Below are 16,987 nucleotides of genomic sequence, written 5' to 3'. Positions count from 1 at the left end.
AAACTGACATTCCGCTCATACTTCCCCCAATTGGGATTCTCTTCTTTTTTTATTTTGTTACCGTGATGTTGTGCCTTTGCACCTCTCACAACTACTCCAATTCTCTTCAAACACCCAATTATAGAGAGTCGGCATATGCGTGGACGGAACGGATAGTCTTACTACCGGGAAACAACGAGCCTTCTCGCATAGAACTCCTTTCAAGTCCGTGTTAAGCCAACTTTTAGAAAGTGTACTTAGGTTATACATGCTGCATAAGCCTTAGGTGGTTTGACCCTTGGTGTCAATCCGCATGATTAGTAGCCACCTTATCGTCTAAAGGGCCCCAACACCCTTTAGACAAATTGCATAATTATGTGTCAATGTGGTCATAATAGTTAAATTAAGCCAAATTTGCCAAAATGGAGTTTAGAAATCGTTTGTTGTTTTGTTTGCAGAGTCATGGACATTTTCAACTCCCCAAATCCGCAAATGGTTGTAGAGGTAAACTACAAGCTAAGGAACTGGTGGATGGATATCAAGAGAGACCGTGAAAGAGAGATTCGACAGTTATTGGGCGGTCTTACTTACCTCATCTTTGTCATACCAAACCCTCACTTGAAGAGGGCCTTGCTAGAATTTTGGGACCCTGTGCGGATGGTCTTCAAATTTGTGGATTTCGACTTGGCACCAACGATTGAGGAGGTAAGTGGTTTCATTGACATGCCATACCACGAGTGTGAAATGATAGTACCATATAGGGAGTTTCTAAAAAGTCTGGGAATGAAGTCAAATCCAACATTGCCTTCTCTAGATCTTGGGTGGATTCATTTCGACTTTTTGTATTTACGCTTTGGCCGAGATAATTGTTATTACTCTTTTATTGATGAGTTTGAATGCTCCGTCGAGGAATGGGAAACATATCACCTAAATGCCTTTGTCATTGCCCTATTAGGATCCCTGGTTTTTTCTAAGATAAGGGGAAGGATTGACACACGCTTGAGTTATGTGGTTCGAGATTTAGCCTAAAGAGAGGGCAAACCTAGGAAAACCCTAGTACCCATGATCTTAGCGGAAATAATGAGGAGTCTGTCAGCATGCCTCGATAGTCGAATGTTTTTCGAGGGATGCAACATTTTGATGCAATTATGGGCTATTGAACACTTCTACCTACGGTCTGATGTGGTAGACATTTTTCATGGTTATGGCAACAAGATTGATAATCATCCAAGAAGAATGGTAGTTTTCACTGCCCCTGTAGGATTCGTAGACTGGCAGATATTCTTGACAGAGCTCGAGAGCTACCGCATCTAATGGAAGCTCAATTGGTTGTCCTCCCCTCATGCAATAGTAAGAGGCGACGACCGATACTTCATTGAGCTCATTGGCTTAGAAGGCGTACAACTATACACTCCTCTTTGAGTACTCCGCCAATTTGGGCGAACTCAGGTAATACCACTCCGGTCTGATATGGAACAGTTTAAGTATGAATTTGGATTAGATAAACCCAAAGTCCACATCATACTTCAAATATGGGAGCGAGTGTTAACCATTCCTATGGGTGCACGACATGCCTTATGCATACGTGAGTATTACATATGGATCCTAAAGGAGGTCAAAGACAGAGATGTGAGTGATGAATGATACTATGGGCTCACTGATGAAAGGGAAAACATATGGGCACGCAACGTGTTGAAGATCAAGAATAAAGTCACTCCCTGTACAAGAAGTCAATTGGCGCCAAGCTCTTGGAACCGATATCTTCAAGATTTTCAGAATTTAGGATGACTTTCCCATTGTTACCCCCTTTCCCTTAGTTTATTTCAGTTTTTCGTTTTTCAATTATGATGTATTGTTTGAATTTTATAATAAATAAAGATCATTTTTTTTCTCTAACTCTAAACTCCAATTGGCAAATAAAGCTTGAAATAATTATTGTGCATCACTTATATGTCGTCTTAGGCCTACCTTTGGCTCAATGAGGCTCCTTGCATTTAGGGCGTTTATCTTAAAGCAGTGTGCTTGCTATCTCAATTAATGTAACGCTCTAACTTGGGTTTTCTTTTGTTTTGACTTTTTACCCTTCCCCAACGGTTGATCTGTAGACCATGGTTTACCATACGCGATCAAAGGAAGCTCTTCCTTCTCTTCCAAATGAGAACCACAAAGGGAAGAGGAAAACGACTAATGAGAAGGTTATGAGTAAGACTATTGAAAAGAAGCATCCTTCAGACGAGTTGGTCTCAAGCCTGAAAAAGAAAATAAAGGATTAGAAGAAGAGATGTCGGATATGTGCGAGTGGGCCAAGTTGTTACTCTCTGTCAATCCCACTCTGGAGACAAACATGGATAAGTCACCTGTCACAAGTCAAGCCACTCTCCAAGATAATCCTCCACCAACTTACCCCACTTCTCAAAATCTACCAAACTCCATTCAAATGCCCCCAAGGAACACCCACTTTCCAAATTATCCATATCCTCCTCAACATCATGATTATACTTCTAGACCTCTATATACTACTCCGCATATGCCGAGTCCTACCTTACAAGCTCATCAATATCAAACACTTCTACACCAAGTCCCTTGGTATTGTGCGCCACTTCAAATGCCTCCATATCAAATGCCTCCATCCCAAAAGCCTCCTTTACCATATCTAAAGCCTACTTATCCTGTTCACAATGTCAAAACCCTCACTCAAAAACATATTCGCAAAAATCTATTCAACGTGGAGAAGAGGCCCATCAAAATTTACACTCCTTTGACTGAGCCCATGGATAAATTCTATGAAAAGTTGAGGATTGCTGGTCACATCGCCCTTGTCAGTGAAATAAGGATGAACACACGTGGAAGGTGGATTGAAACTTCTAAGGTTTGCGCTTACCACTCAGGGATGAAAGGACATACCATAGAAGAATGTCGTGATCTGAAAGGCAAGATTCAACAATGGATTGATACCAAGATCATATGCTTGGAGGACTTTGCACCAAAGAAATCCCAACAAAAAACATGTTGAAGGTCATTTGAAGCACTTTCCAATAAAGGCTTATGTCATTTAAGCTTAAGTTCTCTACATTTATGTTCCGTCAAGTTCTGACAAGGAAGGTACCCATGTTAGCATATGGGAAATAAAGTTTGGTCAGAATCTATCTTTTGGTTGTTGCTATATGCTCTGTTTAATGTCTTGAGTTTTGCTCTTTGTATTTAGAACTACGTCAGACCTGATTTCCATTTAAGAGGGGATACGTAGGCGCTCCTATGGAGTTCGATCTTATCATAATAAAATTTTCATTTTCCCCTTTGACTGTTAACTGGGGCAGAATTTTTGAGAGGGTCTCAAAAATTCCATCAAAAGGACATCTTCTTGCAAATCACGATACTGGGGTAGAATATTTGAGAGGAACTCAAAAAATTCCATCAAAAGCATTTCTTCTCACAAATCAGTAACTGGGGCAGAATTTTTGAGAAGGTCTCAAAAATTCCTTCAAACGAGCATTTTTCTGTACACATTAAGACTGTGGCAAAATTTTTGAGAGAGTCTCAAAAAATTCACAATAATCAAGCTACAATCTACAACAGAACAACAGAAGTTCTACACTGGGATAGAAAATTTTGAGGGGACCTCAAAACTTTTGACAAAACTTCAAAAGACATTTTAGCAGACATTAGAGGAGCATACTATGCCAAATCAGGGATACAGATCAACCTCCCCTTAACTAACTATTTTTCTTTGAATGCAGAAATGACAGGTACATATACAAGAAGTAACTTCAACACTACTTGAAGAATCAATGTTCCGATATATCCGGCAAATCGCTAATCAATGGCGAAGGACCAAACTCATCTATACTGATCCTAATCACCAGTCAAATGGCATATTACCATTCCAACAGGATGAAGGATCAAGTTATTTTGAGCCCGACAATCGCCAGTCAAATGGCATATTGTCCTTTCGACGTGATGAAGGACCAAATTACTCTATACTGAGCCTAAATCGCCAGTCAAATGACATATTGTCCTTCTGACGTGATGAATGACCAAATTACTCTATACTGAGCCTAAATCGCCAGTCAAATGGCATACTATCCTTCCGACAGGATGAAGGACCAAGTTATTTTGAGCCTGACAATCACTAGTCAAATGGCATACTATCCTTCCAACAGGATGAAGGACCAAGTTATTCTGAGCTCGACAATCGCCGATCAATGGTACCCTACCCTTCCAATCAGACAAAAGGATTAAACTACTCCATATCAAGCACTACAAATCAACTTTTCAACCGCACCCACTCCTTACAATAGGACGAAAGGTCAAAGCTACAATATTCTGAATTATCAACAAATGACACTCGACCCTTCCAACAGGGCGAAGGTCCAAGATATTTTATGCCCTCAATCAACTATTGCATGTGCCCGAAGATTGCATTATGCTCAATATTGCATGTACTCGAGAATTATATCATTGCATGTGCCCGAGAATTACATTGTGCCCAATATTGCAAATGCTCGATAATTACATCATTGCATGTGCTCGAGAATTGCATTGTGCCCGAAGATTGCATTATGCCCGATATTGCATGTGCCCGAGATTGTATTTTGCTCGAGATTGTATTGTGCCCGAGATCTGCATGTGCCCGAGAATTACATCATCTGTATGTGCCTGAGATTGCATTGTGCCCGAGATTGAATTGAGCCCGAAATTGCATTGTGCCCGATGTTGCATGTGCCCGAGAATTACATCATTGCATGTGCCCAAGATTGCATTGAGCCCGAATCGCATGTGTCCGATATTGCATTTTGCCCGAGATTGCATTGAGCCCGAGGTTGCATTGTGCTTGAGAATTGCATATGTCCAAATAAACTCCAAACAAGCTACAAGTATCAACAGATGCCCGAATTACAGATACACTTTCTTTACTCATTGCTCATATCCCTAAGGCGTCATGGTCTAAAGGCATCATTTTTCATGGCCTGCGGACATCATATCATGGCCTAAGGATTTACTTTCTGCTTATCATGATCCAAAGTTGTCATAGTCTAAAGGCATCATTTTCATGGCCCGCAGACAACATTTTCATGACATGAGGATATAATTTTTGCGTATCATGGCCCTAAACATTATAGCCTAAGACATCATTTTCATAGTCTTATGGCAAACATCATTGTCGATATGGGAAATGGCATTATGTTTACCTTTATCGTTTGTTTGATATATTTGCTCTAATAATATTATAAGCTACAGATTTGCAAAGACTAATATTTTGCAGGCGAGATCAATCTCCCTTTCGGCTACGATTATCGTGCTTACATCTACCACAACAAAGACCCTATCAATTCTTTGCTACTTATATTACCGTTTTTCATTTAACCCTTGGCTACTAATTTTACCGTTTCTTATGGGATTCTTCGATCTTAAACTGGAAATCTCTCTGTCATGCCTTTCTCGCTACTCTAATCTTATCCATTCAAGCCAATATCGTTCTCATTCGTATACAACACCGCTCTTTTAATTCTTAGGAGTTTCGTCTGCTCCAGAGTCCAGAACTACACACGACCTGATTCTCGTATAACTAGAGATATGTAGGCGGCTTAATACCAAAGTCTCGATCGTACCCCTTTTCAACCTTATATCATTTCAATTGATCCTACTGACATCTCTCGTCGGTCGGACAAAATCGGCTACTAAGTCAGCGTTGGTTGCCCGACAATTCATCATTCATTCCTAAGCAACCAAGGGGCAGCTGTTGACACCCAATTTTGTCCGACCTTTAACCCATTTTGGGAATGCTATTCGATTAAATACGTATTTTAAAACATATTCTGAGTTTAAAATTTTAATCGTTTTATCTAAAAATTATATATTTAGTATGCATACTTTATAAAAATTATTGTAAATGCTATTAAAATATTTTAAAATTATTAGTAAAACTCAAAATATTTCAAATGTTTTAAAAATTTAAGTAATTTTAATTATAATTTTGTAGTATTTAAATTGGATAGCATTTCCTTTTCCTCAAAATCATTTAAATTGTAGCCCGTTTTATTCTAATTCCTTTCAATCCTAGTCTATTCAATTTCAATTATATTGCAATTACAGCCACCTTTTCATTTCAATTCTAGCCATTCCAATTCCTCAATCCAATCTGATTTGTAAATTTCATCTTTTAATCCTGACCGTCAATATCATCCTTTTAATCTGAGCCTCTCATCTTAAAATAAACCAATGGATGAGATCAATTCTTTGAACTCTTTCCTATTTTAACCTAAAAAGACCTAACATTCATTTTCACTCTCTTCTTCCTCTCCAACACAGATCAGCCGCTCTCCTCTCAACTCCTCCGGCGATGGCGAGTTTCCGACAAGAATCAGAGGAGAGGGAGGCCGATCTCCTCTCCTCTCCGCCTTCTCCTCCTATTCTCTCCGCCTCTCTTCCTCTCTCCTCTTCTCCCTCGCTTCATCTCTTTTTCTCCGGGCAGCAACAACCGAAATAATGCTCCGATTAACGACTGCTCCAAGCAGCCAGGCGAAGCCATCGACTCCACCGGACAGCTGTAGCAACCAACAACCTATCTTTTCCAGGCGAGGACACCAGCGAGCCTCCATCGCTGGCAGCACTTCGACCAGCGACCAGCAGAGCCAACAACTCCGGCGAAGGCCGCTCCGAGCAGCGGGCAACCAACAGCCACAGAAGCCACCAACAACAGCAAGCTCCGACTCTGGCAGATACTGCTCTGGCCAGCGAACAACAGCTCCGGCAAGTGACGTCTGGCGAATCCACAAAGTATTTCGATAAGGATCTGTCCTTGGTATAAAATTTTACCTTTAATACTTAAATATTGATGCATGTGGGCTTCTATTCTATGTTAATAGCAATATTTTTGTTAGTATATTATGTTAGAACTCCATCTTGTGTATGTATTTAAGTATAATTTTGCCATGGTTTAATATGGTTTTGATGTTGAAGCTATATGTGATTGAGTTGAGAGTTGCTATTAATAATGGTATTGCAAGAAATTGCATAATGTACCTCTTGCTTATTTTCCTCCATCTTGAATCTGATTTTGGCAGATTTGGATAGAGATTTTAATTAGCTTCAATAATGATCATTGTGATTATACCATTATTTGTTTATCAATATTGCTCTTGTGACAATGACCGTTGGTGTAAATTATTTATTGGATATGATTAATATATTTACGCCCTCTTGATGTAACAAAATCGGTAAGCCTTCACTGTCCTTCCTTCTGCATAAAATATACACATATAGATCTCCTTGCTTGAATTTCTCCATAATTCTGATTTTAGTTGATATCTTTATTGGATTCTTTGTCTTATATTTGGACTAATTCTTGCTGGTTTAACTTGTCACCTAATTGACAATTTGAAATTAATTCTTACCGTATGCCACTCTATTTTTACTTGCCCGGTTGGTAAATTATATTGCCGTATTTTGAGCTGTAATCATGCATTCCCTTTGAATCAATTATCACTTGTCTTACTTGATTTCACATATCATCTGTCCGTAAATTGATCATGTTACCTTAATTAAAATTGGTAGATTTCTTACTTGTTTATATATGGTAAAAAATAATATTTTAAAATCTAATTTTGGCTTCCTTCTTAACAAGGAAAGTATATGTTAGTGAATATTTTCTCACCTTATTTAAGCTTAACCAGATTTCTTACTTGTTTATATTTGGCAAAAAGAATAAATAAATACGGGACTGATTTTATACTCCTTTTGTTTAAGGAAAGCATGATATAATTGACTCCTTAATTATTTCTTTTCCTTTATTATGTGCCATTCCCTTCACTATATAAAGAGACCTCCTAGTTCTTTTCTTTGACACGAACTCATATTTTGATATTGCTCTCATATATGCTCATACTTGAAATACTAAAATCACTCTTCTCGCTACTTTTAAAAAAATAAGTTTTCCGGTAAACATAAAGGCTCCTCTCTGTGTTGTTGTTTTGCTGTGTTCGGGTCTAATATCTGATTAAGTTTTATCATCATTGCTGATAAATAATTCTGCATAATTGGTTAGTTTCCTTCCACTAGTTTAAATTTTGCATTGTTCGTATTTTATGTATGCTTGAAATAATAGAGGAAGCATCCGGTTTTAGTTCCCTTATCCCTTTCTTTCTCAATGTGTGATTATATATTCTCCACAACTTGTTTGAATTCTTACATGTCCATACGCTGCTTGTGTACATGAATTAATTAATATTATATGTGTGCCCAGGAGTTTTATCATTTTGCTATATTAAAATTGTCTTTTTTTTTTGTGTGTTATCATTAGCTGCTCCTATTTTCGTTGCATTTTAACAGGGTTGGAATTTAAAGTTAGAGATGATTGAAGAGTCGTCTAGAAGAAATTTTCCGGACAAGACTATTGTGTTTAAGTTTATTTTAATGGTGTAGATATTATTGATTTTGTCCTTTTGGCTTGTAATGTTTTTTTTTATTTACTCTCCAACTCTCTCTATATATAAAATATATTCGGGGGATCGTCTAAGGGGGTGGGGGGGGGGAGGGGATTTATATGCTACTTGTTTATTTTTATCGTAATTTATTTGTGTTAGAAAGTATGCCTATAGGATTGTGATTGATCGATAGTTCGTTTTTTTTAGTAATTTCATTTAGATCTTAACTAAAAAGTTAATTGCTTGATCACTTGTTGTAATCTTGTTTAGTTAATATTTAAAATTGATACTTGTTTAAATACTAGTTAATTGCCTATCGCATGCCGCCTTTTAGTAATTGACGCTTATGGATAAAATCAACCATTTTTGCTTATGTTTAGTCATGTGATAAAGCAAGGTTCTAATCTACTAAACAAATTCGGCATAATAATAAAACAATGAAAAACCTTTTACATGCTTATCATCTTGTGTTATTTGCATCACTAATTTTCTTTTATGAAATAATCGCTTGTTAAATAACTTGTTTCTCTGATCTAGATATCATGCTTATAGGATCTAAGTAATTCTATATATCATTCGGATGTAGAAATCATATCAATAGGTTGTAGATCCTGTTCTTTACTTAGAAATCATGTCTATAAGTCTTAACTAATAAAATCGATGTCCCAAATGATTTCTGTTTGTTTAATAACTCAAGTCTGTCATGTAATAATCGAATCCTAACTAATTTACTAATAAAATATCAGTTCATTGATCATTTAGACATTCTGCCTATAGGTTATTAATTTCCAGCATGATAAAATTTGAATTATTTTTAATCTACTCTTGACCAAATTTGGCGAAAGTATTTTCTACATTATGTTCACTTTTCTACCATTGCTTCATGATATAAATGAACCGACCTCTGCATGTTTAATTTAAAATCTATCTTGACAAAATCATGCCCAAATTAATCACTTTCTGCATTTGAACTGCCTTTTAAAATAATTTTTTGCACCAATAATACTATATGCTACTGTTCTAAATATATATATATATATATTTTTTTTTTTTTTTCCTGCTATTGTTACTTATTTTTTCTGATTAAAATCAGTCACTGATCATGCAGCTACTAAACTACTGCAACTAAAATAAATTTCAGCATTAATAATTTGCTAAGTTTTTTTAATATTTTCTGCCCATGTGCTCCTTTAAAAATAATTTGTCTTAATTAACCTAGCTATATAACTAAAATCTGCATTCTGTAATAATTTGATGCTACCACTAAATTAGTTGAATAATTATTTGCATGCTTTTAGAACTGTCCGTTAATAATCTAGCTTGCTTAACTCATTGTTGTTGTTTTGATGCTCGTATGTTTTGTATGCGCACACACTCGTATGCGACCTTTTCACATTACTTGTGTTTGTTAGCATATATATTAAAATCTAGAGGCCAACATGAGACTTTATGTGCTAAATGCTCGTCCAACATGTTTGACTTGGTATCTAGGTGGGCCTATTAGGAGTTTATTTTAGTCTAAATCCACCCGAATAGTAGTCCAATGCCTCTTGGACCTTAAGCGGGGACGTTAGACACCTTTTAAATATGAAATGCATGCGGTGGTGGGGGTAGGGGTAGTTTAGGCCCTACGGAGATGATGATATCGACTCGGTCTTAAAGACAAACCTTGGTTTTGTTTGTCCCTACGAGTAACCGATCGAAATAAAAAAAAAGTCGAGTGCTGATCCTAAAGTCTTTCAGAGTCTCCCTTTCCTTCTCCCTTTTATATGTTTATAATAATTATACTTATTTGGGGTAGTTTAATAAAAAATAAAATTGTTTGCTTATCTATTTGTGTAATTCTATCCCCTTGCTCATCTCTTTATTTATTGTGTAACATTTATTTATTATATTATCACTTAATCTTGCATGTTTAACTAATTAATTAAAATAATTAAAGTGCTCCTTAATTTGTTTAATGTTATGTCATCACTTAGTTTTGCATGTTTAATTAAATAATAAATAATTTAATTAATCCTAATTGTTTAATCATAATTATCACCTAGTCACCATGCTAATTACATAAATAATAAATGAAGTGACCTTAAATGCTACTTGTAACCCCCACATAAATTGCATGAGATACAGTCGGGATCCACATTTGTGGACCTCGAGGGATGCCTAACACCTTCCCCTCGAGGTAATTTGAACCCTTACCTGATCTCTGGTTCGTTGACCTTAGCTAGACTTAGTTAGGTTAGATAGGTGCCCTAACGCGCCTCAATTCGTTAGGTGGCGACTCTTCAATCCACCCAAAGCTCAAAAGAGTTGTTAGGTCGTACACCAAAACCCGTTTTTGCGAAGAACGGGGCGCGACAGTAGTTCCCTCGAAAGGGATTCAATGTAGTTTTTTATACTCATAGTCATTTTTGAAGATTTCATATTCTTTCAAGATTTCTTATATAATGCCAGGAAAATGAAATGTGTGAAAATGTGCAACTTCTGAAGACGAACAGAAGAGAAGAGACACAACTTTTGACTTTTCAAATGAAAGTGCTTATTTTTTTTTGGAAAAAAGGGTAAAATATGAAGAGTTGTAATTAATTTTTTTCTTGAAAGTTGTTCCAATGACAGTAATTATTGATTGATGGTTCACACACCTTACACGTAGTTATTTATTAGAAATATGTTGGAACAAATGTGTTTTCTGTGGTACTTGTAACACATAATTGACATATATTGGAGCATATGCAATATTATGTTGTAAGATCTAACACATAATTAATATATGCTGGAACAGATGCGTTATTTTGTAGTACATGTAACACATAATTGACATATGTTGGAACATATGTAATATTTTGTTGTAAAATCTAACACATAATTGACATATGTAATATTCTGTTGTAAGTAGCAACACATAATTAAATAAATCACACATTTTATATAAATAACATAACATAACATAAGTTGATTCAAATTAAGATAAGAAGATAAGGAACATCATCCTCAAATAAAAAAGAACATTCATTAAAATTCAACAACATTTATGGAGCATTTCGATTTGGGCATGTAGTTCTTTTGTGGCCAAAGTCCCTACATACGAAACACTTAATTTTTCTTGTTGGAAATGATTCACCAACTCCACGCCGTCTCTTATAACTCCTTCTTCCAGATTTGCTTTGATCAACATATGTAAGAGGTATTTCTCTCTCTATGACATCCAAAGGGACAATCTAAGAATCTTCGGGTGGCACCGGGTGAATGTCCTCACAATATGCCATTATGTATTTTTTCCACTGAATAATATGGAGAGGAGTACTCATAAATCTGATTTCTAAAATCGGCACCATATTGGGCTCGAAGCGCTGCCATGGCATGTGGACAATGTATTTTGTCCAAGTAAAAAATTCTACAAATACAAGTTCTTCTTTGTAGATCCACCGTAGAAACATCACCATGACCAGTGACACTGAACTTGTAGTTAGCGATATGATGAGCCAACAACTTGTTGCCCGCTTTGACATACTTTGATATGACCTTTTCAATTGAAGGAACAAATCTATTTGCAAAGTTCACCAGCTCCATACGCCTCTGGTAAAATAAAAGTGCAAATCTCCTCTTTATTTCATCAAATAGAGCGACAATGGGAAATTCTCTTTCAACATCAAACATAGAATTCACCGACTCCGCGACGTTTGACGTAATAATAGTATATCTACACAACAAAAAATAAAATTCAATCAAAACATATAAAATTACAATAAAATCAAACGAGATGGTATAGACAATAATGTACTTATTTCCCGAGTAAAATGCCCTGCTTCATGTGTGGAATCCAATACGTTCAAGAGTTTCAGCCGCCTTTGGTACCAAATCTCTTATTTGATTGAAATGGTCATTGAACTCACATCTATCGTACGCCTTTGCTGCTTTATAAAAATGGGTCACTACCTTTGAATTGTGAAAGTTATTTCGAATTTTTTCCCTAGTGTGTCTCATGCAACAACCATAATGAGATGCAAGGTAGATAGTCGAAACCATCTTTCGAATATTTGGATGCCTATCAGAAATAATGCACAACTCATCAGTATCATCTGCAAAGCTTCTCATATTTTGAAAAATATATTTATATGAGGCATTGCATTCCTAGTCCACAACACAGAAAGCCACTAGAAATATATGATTCTCCGAGAGCAAAACTCCTTCATACTTGCTCCTCAAGAATGTCCCATCAACGGCTATTACTTTTCTCATTTCTTGAAAACCAGTTATCCAAGCGGCATATGATACAAAGAAGTACTTGAACCTCCCATTTTCATCGAGCGACAATGTCTTCTTGCTTCCTGGATTTGCAACTTCAAGCATATTACGATACGCATTAAGCACTGCATATTTGTGCTCATGTGTTCCCCTAACATTACTAGCATGCTCCATGCCTTTATAAATCTTCCAATAGCTTACCTTATAACTAATTCTGTGCGGAGTTGATTTGACATGTCTCTTGTGGATGGGCCTTTACTATTGGAAAACCTATTTTCAAAGTACTTACCTATGACTTTTGTCGTGCATGGGAATTATGGCTTGTAAGATGCTATGAACCATACGTATGGTACTTTTCATAGATTCTAATGACAAACCTATCGCTACTTGTAAATTTCACAGCCCTCAACCACCAATTGCACTCCGGATATGAACATTTAAAAGAAAACACATTACGAGAATTGATCACCTTTTTTAGTCTAAAATCTTTTTTCAAGCAAGCAATTTTCAATGAATTTGCCAGTTCTTCCTTGTTCTTGAATGTCATTCCCTTATAAAAACCGATTTTATCATCTCGAACATTATTCACACGTGATGATTGCGAAGAACATGGAATGTTGCTGCCAACAATAGGTATAAGAGGATTGTGGCTCTCAAACTCCGACACGTCATCTTTTCCAATTTCAGCATCGTGATTATTCATGTCCACATCATCAAATTCATCATTTAACATATCTTGTTGGTCTTCTTCTAGATTATGATCCTCCTCAATAGGATTTTCATCCACGTAGACTCTTAATATGGACGGTCTCTCTGCTCCTCCCTAATAAACAACCAAACTAGGCTGATCAGTTATTTTAAAAGGTAAGACCTTCTCATTATGAAAAAATGGGGAATGTAACTCATGACAAGATCTTTCAGTTGACAATTGTATCCATATTTTTCCATGACTAAATTCACAAAATCATCATACAAAATATTTCTTTTGACAGTCATCCCTACCGACCCTCCCCGTTTCTTACCATCCTTCCAACGCCAAAAGTATCAATTTTTCTTCTCGACCCATTCACCACGACAATCAATCCCTACAAATAATCCCTCAATTTATTGTACCTGAAGAAATTAATTAAAAAATCAATTAGTACTAATGAAGTAATGTGTAAGTCATTTGTTGCAACATATGAATATTATGTGGCGACATGTAAGTCATATGTTGCTACATATAATTGATATGTTGTGACAAATAAATTACATGTGGCAACATGTGTAAGTTATATGTAGCAACTTATGGCTATCCTGTTGCGAAATGTAAGTCATATGTTGCTACATATAACTATTCTGTTGCGAAACATAAATCACATGTTGTGACAAAATGTATAAGTCATATGTTGCAACATATATAGCCATCTGTTGGAAATGCGAATGCAAATTATTGAAAAAATTGTGGCTACCCAGATCATGATGAATGATTTCAAAGAACTGTTAAATTTACTTACCAAAACAATGGTGTGTGAACCCAATCACTTATGAAGTAATTCCAATTGATACAGAACAAAATCTGGTCCACTGATTAGATTAGCTAAATCTGATTCAAGAAGATGAAAAGAGCTCAAAATGGACTAGCAGCCAAGACCATCAATGTACGAAAACAAGGAGAAGAAGATGAAGAGAATGGGAAGAAGAAAGGCAAGCAACCAAGCAAGAAGATAGCAAGACCATAGCAGAAGAAGAATAAGAAGAGGAATACGGGGGAGAAAATGTTTTATTTCCCCCCTTTTGGTACAGCTGGTGGCTTCCCTCCAATTTTGGTTCCCACCAAAATTGGTTAAATTAGGTTTTAATCATTTACCCTTTTACCCCTCATTTAATTCAATGGACCAAACTGTCAACTTATAAACTTGAGGGCAACTCCACAATCCTTAATCATTAATCACATAATTGTCACCTACACTCAATAATTAAGACTTATGTCACCGCCTCTTTATTTTGACACCTTAATGTCACCTTTAATTCAAAGCCCCTAGTTACAAAAAAGATGAATATTCAGCAATATACACAATAATCCCTATTCTAGGGTTAGTGACTATAAAAAAAATCTAATAGCTATGTTGGAGGACACCACCAAAAACATATTAGGGGCCGAAAAATTTAAGCAAAAGGATTAGCATAACCTATACAAAAGTGAACTGCTTGACATGAGTTTTAATTCTAAAAGTTGGAACTTGGTCTGAGTCATTCTTCAGGGGAGCTTTGGCTTTGGTAGAGTCAAGAATTTGTGTGAAGAAAATCTTCTCCTTTTGATTCTCTCCAAAATTAGCCATGAAATCTGCAAAATAGTTGGTCTTTCAATAACAATGGGCAAAACAATAATCTCTTTGTTTGTTTATGATCATCCCCTTTTATCTCAGAATTGTTTTCAATCATTATTATAAATATGATTAAATTATCTACTGCAAAAATAACAAAAGAAATCTAGGGGTGAAGTGTTTTCAAGTTTTGTATCCCAATACTAAAACTCTAACTTTTAAGAGAATCTGAAATTAACCCTTTCCATCGTTTAGCCTGCTTGTTGTTCTGTCTCTAGACCTTGATTATTTTCTGCCCCCTTAGCTTAGTCAAGGCGTAATTATTAAAGCGAGCAAGGATCCAAAATTACTAATTGAAAGGTATATCAAATGTCTTTGAATTGCAAAGGAGTTAAATTCATAAGAACTCGAAATAAAAGTAGGTGACTTCATCCGTTGTTATGCCAGTAGTGAGGAGAAATCCACTGAAAGTAAAATGAAAGAAAGGAACCTAAGAAAATTCACCAAATAAATACAATGCATGTGCAAATCACGCAGTTAGTAACATACATGCATGTAGAAATCTTTAGCTAGAAACTATATTCAAAAGAGTAGGAAACTAAGGTCCAATTACTGAATCTGAAGAAACAAATCATGGGACTGCAATTAAAGTGCAAGAAGCTAAGAAAAATTAAATCGTTGATAATACAACTTACGTAACTTTGTGTACAATTATATATGTGATGCAGAGTTGGTCCCATGCTTGCTTGTTTCATGACATCGAGCTTGTCCCATGCTTGTAGATGTAGATGAAGTTAAGCCCATGAGTCATCCGTCTTCTCTCCCTCCCTCGATATGTAGTTTTCCTCCCTCAACACATTTCAATAAGCTATACAGAGTAAATGTTGGGACATGATCATGAATACTTTTGGATGTATTTCAAGAGAACACCAAAATGGTAGTGGTCATATATGATATTAGACTATTTTTTCTCCATTATAATATGCTTAATTAGTTAGTAAAGCTAAAACTTTTCTGATTGATCAGATTGACGTTCCTTAAGATCGATGTTGCTTTTTCTAACAGATGGAGAAACCTAATACTTATTCGTGTATCCATAAATATCCCAAGAATTTGTAGGAGCAATAAAACATCTTTCCTTTTCTTAATTAGATTTAGAATGTATACTATAGAGAATTTACTTGAAATAGTCGTACGCAGAATACATAATTCTTTTGTTAATGTCGAAGCTCTTACACATTGACAATAAAAAAACAAAGCATATTCTAAACATGGATAAAAAGATCTCGATAATGACAATGTATGTGTACATACAACAAAATATATTTGGATAGTTGCTGCAAGAAGAGAAAGAGGCTTCTACTCATAGACATAACAGGAGGAGAAGGAGAGCACAACAAACACAACAGACCAACAACGAAGAGAAGTTTTATTAATTAATTAATGCATGCAACAAAATTATAACCCACATACCAATACGGAACAGGAAGAATTGCAAAAAGTATATATACCCACAAAAAGGTGATTACCAACAAATGAGTGACACTAATTAAGGGTGTGTTTGGTATGAAGTTTTTCAATTTTCTTATGTTTGGTTGGGTTAAATGTTTTCCAAATCAACTCCTTTTTCTCAAATTTAAGGAAAATGACTTCCCTTCAAAACCTAAGGAAAACATTTTTCAAAACTCTCTTCCAACTTCAAATTACAATTTTTTTTCGTTGAAAAAATCAATTTATTTTGTCTCTACCCTCAAACCAGCCCCCCCAAAAAATAATAATTTTAAAACTTGCTTTTAAATTCAATTTTTTTACCCACCCTCACCCCTGTCCCCACCCCCTACCACCACCCCCTCCCAAAAAAATATTAAAAGTTATTTTTAAATGATATTTCTAATTTCAATTTTTATTTTTTTTACCCCCACCCCCTACCCTCGCCCCCATCAGCCCCCCACCCCCTTCAAAAAGAAAAAAATTTAAGTTTGTTTTTAACAATATTTTCAATTTCAAATTTTTATTTTTTCAATCCTACCCTCG

Source organism: Solanum stenotomum, chromosome 12 (genome assembly GCF_019186545.1).
Source record: "Solanum stenotomum isolate F172 chromosome 12, ASM1918654v1, whole genome shotgun sequence".
Classification (NCBI taxonomy): Eukaryota; Viridiplantae; Streptophyta; class Magnoliopsida; order Solanales; family Solanaceae; genus Solanum; species Solanum stenotomum.
This window is presented reverse-complemented; position numbering follows the sequence as displayed.